We start from the raw sequence: 6494 nt of genomic DNA on the forward strand, positions 1-6494 counted from the left end.
TCAATGAATGAAGAGCATCCAGGTTCCCCCGCCCAGCCGCCCCCAGAGCAGAATCCTGCAGTGGCTCTGAGGTGCCCTCATGTGGTGAGTCCCAGCACCTGCAGGGGGCCAGGAGCAGACCCAGGTCTACACTGGTGTACAAGTGGAGAACTCTGTGTGTGCTTTGTGGAGCAGCACACCTGACCCGCAGAGACAATGCCCACTGTGGAGCGTTGACCCTCTGTGCTTTCTGACCCGCAACAGGGCACAGCCTGGGGCTGGGAGTGTCCAAAGCCTGGTCTTGCTGGTCATCATTCCTGTGGGGTGCACACTGCTCACAGGACCAGACTTCCCCAGGGCTGGTCACGGGTCTTGGTCCCAGCTTGGGGCTCTCAACAGGAGGGTCCAGGGTGGTCACACCCCAGGACAGCCCAGGTGCCCTGCCTGAGTATCTGGGGCTCCTGGCAAGGCTGGAATGCCAAGTCTGCTGGACTCTGGGGCCAGAGTGGTGTCCCGCACCAGGTGGTGACCCTGGGGTGGGAAATCAGGGAGCCCACAGGCATTTGGGGGCAGCCTGAAAGGACCTGCCAAATGGGGCTGAGGACCTGAGATGGGGCCTGGAGCCCCTGTAAGCAGAGTCCTGTTATCTGTCAGAGGGGCTGTGCGTTTCCATCTCCCTCAGTTTCCCACCCCTGGGGGATGGGAACAGGGCTCAGCTCTCCTCACACCCATCAGAGTCTCTGCAGAAATGGCTTGTAGAGGGGCCTCATCAGAATCATTTCTGGCTTTTGTTCCCCAGCACAGGGGTGATTCCTGCCCGGCCTTCCTGCTGCAAGCTCCCTGGGTGGTGAGTGTTTGGGGACCATCCGGCCAGCTGGGGTGAGGAGTGGAGTTGGAGAGGGCGGGTGTGTGCCCATCTCTGTGACCATTCTTGTCTGGGCTGCGGGTGCCCATGAGGGAGCCAGGCAGTCTGCGCGTGTCCTGGTGTGGGGACAAGGACGGCTGTAGGAATGTTGGTGGGATGGGAGGTACCTGGCCGTGCTCCCCCCGAAACGTGGCCCCAGCTCTGGGCTGGGGGGTCAGCCGAGCTAAGGTTTCCCCAAGGCTGCCGTCGTTTACCCCTGGGAGATGCGCGTGTTCCCTGTGTGCTCTTCGTGCAGAGACGGGACGTGAAGCTGAGGAGGGAGGTGGGCCGAGTGCAGGGGCTCTGGCTCCCCCATTCCTCGACCTCTGCTTTGCAGCCCCACGGGGTGTGGAGGGGATGAGGCTGGGGCTGTGCATGAGAAGAACCCACCACCTTCTTAGTCCCACTGGAATGGGGACCCGACACAGAGGCAGACCCCTCACAATCCCCTCTCCCCACTGGCAAGCTAGGGGAGCCGCACTTTACCACTTCCACTTCTTGATTTTTACTGCCCTCCAGCTGACATTATCCTGCACCCTACGGTGGAGGGGGTGAAGGCTGGGCTGCCAAGGAGCTGTGCTCTCTGGGTCGCCCGCCACCAGTGTGCGGGCTTATGAGCCGGGCCGGGAGGTGGCTGGGGGGACGCCCGAGAGCCTGGCTCCTCCTCTCTGCACTGGTCGGAGGCCTGCTGCGGGCCTAGACCTGAGGGCGCCCTGCCCAAGAGGCAAGGTCATGGGGGGGGGACTGTCCTGGCCTGAGCTGACCGCTGCCTGGCCCTGCAGTGCCTCCCTCTTCTGCCGCATCAGATGGATTGGGCAGTGCTGGGGGCTCTGGGGGTGTTTGGAGGAGGCTGTAGGCAGGTGGCACCAGCCTTGCTGTTTATTCGGTTTTACTCAGAGCAGAGAAGTTCTCTCCGCAGGGCTGGATCCTTGGGCACGCCCGGGGTGGGGGCGTCCCTTGCCGTCTGCTGGTGTCCCCCACTCTGGCCCCACACTGGGGGTGCTCCCTGCTGGAGAGCCCTGGGCTGGACCCCAGCTTGATACCCAGCCCCATCTCAGGGCATGTGCTGAGTGCTCACCCGAGCTTGTTGTCCCCAGGATGACTCCCTGGCATCTCCATAGGGAGTGTCCTGTGGGCCAGGACCTGTGGGGGCCCAGCCCTTCCCTGGGAGTGGGGTCGGGGGTCCGTGTGTGGGCATGTGAGGAGGGAGGTCGAGCGCGGACATGCAGGGCTCTGGTGGATGCAGGGTGCAGGTTTGGGCTCAGCCCTGAGGTCTGGACTCTGTCCTGCGGCACGTGGCCCTCCCTGCACTGCGGCTGTCATCCAGCTGTAGCCCAGCCCCGGAGGCGCCAGCCCAGTGGAGACCCTGAGAACCCCGCAGCGCCATGGACCTGCTGGATGGGACTGGGGCTTAGGTGGACTGTGACCCCAGGCCTCCTTTGGGGGAGGGTTCTAGGGGGGAAGAGCCCCCAGCTTCTTCCCAGGGACTCTCCCACCGGAGATGGACCAGCCTGGGAAACGTGCTGAGGGCTGTCCCTCCACCCTAGGTGTCCCCCAACCCCCACCTGGCTATCCACTTGGAAGGTCCATTCCAGTCAGGAGCCAAGTCCCCAGGAAGGGAAGTGGACAAGCACAGAGCCCAGCCCCATTCCTGGTCCAGAGAGCCAGGGTGCAGAGGCCCCCTGCCCTCGGAGAGAAGGTCCATGCTGCTGGCCCAGCCCCTGGAGGAAGCTCAGATGGGACAAGGGCCACCCTCCTTCCACACCCAGCAGGGACACCCAGACCCAGGGCTGCCCAGAGTGACCCTGGGGCCCGTGCTGGGCTCCTCCTGCCCCCTTGACCAGAGGTGCCCCTGGGGGTGCTGTTTGCACCCCCTCACAGGGGAAGGAAGGAGAAGGGGCCAGCCTTGCTGCGCCATGGTCGGGCTGCGGCTCTCTGGCCTTCCCTGTCCTCCAGGGGGCAGGAGATTGGAGGACTCTGTCCTCGGGCTCTGCAGTGACCCCGATGTGGGGTGGGGTGGCAGATGGAAGCCCTTGGCTTGTGCTCGTGCCTGCAGGCCACGTCTCAGGGAGGGGTTGCAGGGCTGAGCGGAGGGGGAGGGGAGGCAGGTGCCCTGGCCCTGCAGCTGCAGGAGGGGGTGGGCATGGAGGGCCCGCAGCCGGAAACCCAAGTGGTTCCTTTTGTGCTGATTTTCTGCTCCCTGCCTGGGGCCCGGGGGTTGGGAGAAGAAGGGAGACCAAGGCCCCTGCCCAGGCTTGGAGCCTGGCCAGAGGGCCTCATCCTCATCCCAGTTAAGAGGAAAGGATGCAGCTGCAGAGTCAGGGCTGGGGGCTTGCTGGAGGGGAAGCAGGGCACACTGACCTGGTCAGAGAGCCCGACTGCCCCAAGGGTGACCCAAGATGCTGTCGGATGGGGGGGGGATGGAGCATGACGGGTGAGTGGGGGACAGAAGGAGCCCGGGGGAGTGCCGGCCAGGGTGCCAGCAGGTGGCGCTGGCTCTGAGGCCAGAAAAAAAATGCCTGCAGCAAACCTGAGTGGGTGTCACTGCGGCTGCAGATGGTGGGGGAGGGATTTGCCTTCTCCCCCGGGCTGCGGAGCCTCACGTGCCTCAGTCCTGCATAGTCTGGAGGAGAATTGGGGCACGATGTGGTCAGGCACATCTACCTGCCCTTGTTTGGACCCTAGCCCTGGGTGTAAACGCGCCCCCCTTCCCCATTTTGACCCTTGTCCTCGAGGCACAGGGGCAGTTCCAGGAGCTCAGAGAGGGCCACCCCCACCCCGCGGCCCAGCGGACTGAGGAAGGACAGACTTTGCAGTGACCTCAGGCCTTACCCCACCCCCTCCGTCGTAGCCATGGCAACTGCCCAGCGCACCGCGGTTGGGGCGAGTGGCCCTCGGGACATTGTTGGCCCCACGCTCGCGGAGCTCCTGTCCCGTGGGGCCACCCACCGCCAGCACCGCGGACAGCGCTCCAACCTGCCCGCCGGGTGGCCCGACTTCCCTAAACCCAGCTCGCGCGCGTCCAACTCCCCGGCGCAAGGCGTCCCTCACCACCGCCGCCGGCGCCCACCTCCCATTCCGCCGCCCCCCGTGGACCCTCCCTTTGTCTCCCGGTCCCCGCCGCCCTCTGGGCGCTCCGTGCTGTGGGCACACGTGGCCGCAGTCTCGTCCGGGCCGCAGGCTTCCCCCGCGGTCGCCCCCACCCGCCCCGCGACGCCCGCGGCGTGCGGGTCCCTTTGTGTCCCGCGGCCAGGTCCCCGGCCCGGCAGCTGGGCCGCCCTCTGGGCGGGCGCATTGTTCGCCGGATTTGTTCGCGGCGCGAGGGGCCGCCGGGGGCCGGCTCGCCTTCATCCCGCGGGAGGGGCACCGCGCCGGCCGGGCTCGCGGGCCATTTCCATGAGAAAGGAGCGGCAGAGGCGCCTCTCTTGGCATTCACCGCGTGCCTTAATTGTATAGACATTAAATCAAGGTCCGCTGTGAACACGCAGAGGGGCCCTCAGGGCTGCGGCAGGCGGCGAGCGGCCGGGCCGGGGTCGGGGCAGCGGCTCCGGCTCGCGTGGGATCCTCGCCCGAAGGGCGCGAACGCTCCGGCGTCTTCGCCACGGGGCGCGCGGGGCGGGGGCGCTGCGCCACGCCGACGGTTTCTCCTCGGACTCCAGCCCGGATCCGCCCCCAACTCTGAAGAGCCCACTCTTCTTCCCCTTCCGCAGCGGGGAGGGGGCCCAAGCAAGCCCCTCGGGCGGAACCTGGCGCACCGAGGAATCGCGGCGAGGAGGCGCTGGAGGCGAGGGGTGAGCGAGCGTGTGCGCGCCCGGCCGCCTGCCGCGGGCCGCCGAGAGGCGCGGAGCCCGCTCCGACAGCGCAGCGCGAGCTTCTCCGCAGCTGCCTCCCCCGCTGTACCCTCCTCCCCGGCCCGACCCGCGAGCGCGCTACGAAAGCGGTTAAAAAAAAGAATCTCGATGCTCAGAAATGAAAGCCAGTCTCTTTTTACAGCCCAGCGAGCTCACCCTGCCCACGCGCCGGGAACCGCGAGAGCTGCTGGTGGAGAGAAAGCCGGGGAGACCCGGAGAAGCCGCTCGCGGGACCCGCCCCGGCCCGGCCCCAACACAGTTACCCGTCCAGGGCGGGAGCTGCAGCCGTCGCCTCCGCCTCCTCCTTGGGCCCCCGCGCGCCGCTGCCCGGGGCGGAGGAGGGCGCGGGGACGCCGCAAAAGGAGCCGAGTAAGTCCCCGAACGCCGCGGGCCGGTTGGGAGCCGACTGTCCGCGGGCTCAGCGCGGCGGGCGCCCAGCTCCTGCTCGCTGGCTCCGGCCCGGGAGCGACTGTCCCCCGCCCGCCGCCGCCGCCGCCGCCGCCGCCTCCGCGCGTATCCGCGCCCGGCTCGGGCACCGGGCGATTATCACTGGGGCGCGCGGTGACGTCACCCGGACACCGGCTCCGCCGCCGCCTCCGCGAGGTGTCCTTGAGAACTGCGGGGGCACGCGCGCCGCGCACACGCGCACACACGCACTGCGCGCCCGGTGCCTCCCGCGGACACTCGCCGCGTCGCGCCCCGCGCGCTCCTCCGCTCACTCGGACGCCGCCCTCGAGCGCCCTCGACCGTCCCTGGCGCCCCAAGGCCACGCGTCTGCCCCCGGGAACGCCTCTCTCACACACACACGCCAACCCCTCCCGCGCCCCTCCTGCGCCCACGCGAACGCTCCTCCTGCAGCCCCCCGGCCGCAGTCCCTCTGAGCGCACCCTGACACCCACCAGCCACGCCTCAGCTGCACGCAGCCTAGTCTCACCCGCAGACGCACCCCCCCCCCCCCCGCACTCGGCCTGCGCCGCAGGTTCGAGCCCGCAGTTCTCTCCCCGTCACACGCTCTGCACCGTCACTCTCCCAGCCCCTCCAGCCCCCAGAGGAAGGAAAGGGACTTGCCGCGGCCCACTGGGCGGTTATCTGGAGGACGGAGGTAGCCACCCCCATCGAAGAGCGCTCTTCTCACTGTGTCCTGACTGAGGTGGGTGTTCTCGATTCTGGCCCACGGCCTGACTCTGAGCTCGGCCCTCTCCTTGGAGCCCTCCTGAGGGCTGAGACTGATTCGTCCCACTAGGGCCAAGGACCAGTGGCTTCCCTAAGCCAGACCACCTCAGGCCTCCCCCGCAGGCCTTTGTTCCCGTGTAGACGGTGAGGGAGCTGCAGGCCCCGGGCCGGGCCAGCAGGCCTCCGTCCCCTCTCCTTTCCTCCAGGCCCACCCAGCCCCTGCGCCATCTGCCCTCAGAGCAGACCCCGCTGACCCTCCCACCTTGCGAATACGGTCCTGTTCCTCCCTCTGGGCCCACTCCAGCACTGCGGGAGCCCTGGGGAAGCAAAGCCGACTGGGAAGGGGGTGGCACTCGGAGAGGCTCTGCCCTCAACCCCCGTGAGTCCTCAACCCACCAGGACCGCCCTCCCTTGGATGCTTCCCAGCTGCAGTTCCTTGCCCTTTGCTGGTGTCAGGAGTGGCCCTTCTCCCTTGCATGGGGTGCGAAAAACCCCTGCTTGTATACAGGGAAGCTGAACTTCACCTCCCCCAGCCCAGCACCCAGTAAGATCCCAAGCCTGGCGGGTTCACAGCCACAGCCGGGCCC

This window comes from Mesoplodon mirus, assembly GCF_964341445.2.
Source record: "Mesoplodon mirus genome assembly, chromosome: 15".
Classification (NCBI taxonomy): Eukaryota; Metazoa; Chordata; class Mammalia; order Artiodactyla; family Ziphiidae; genus Mesoplodon; species Mesoplodon mirus.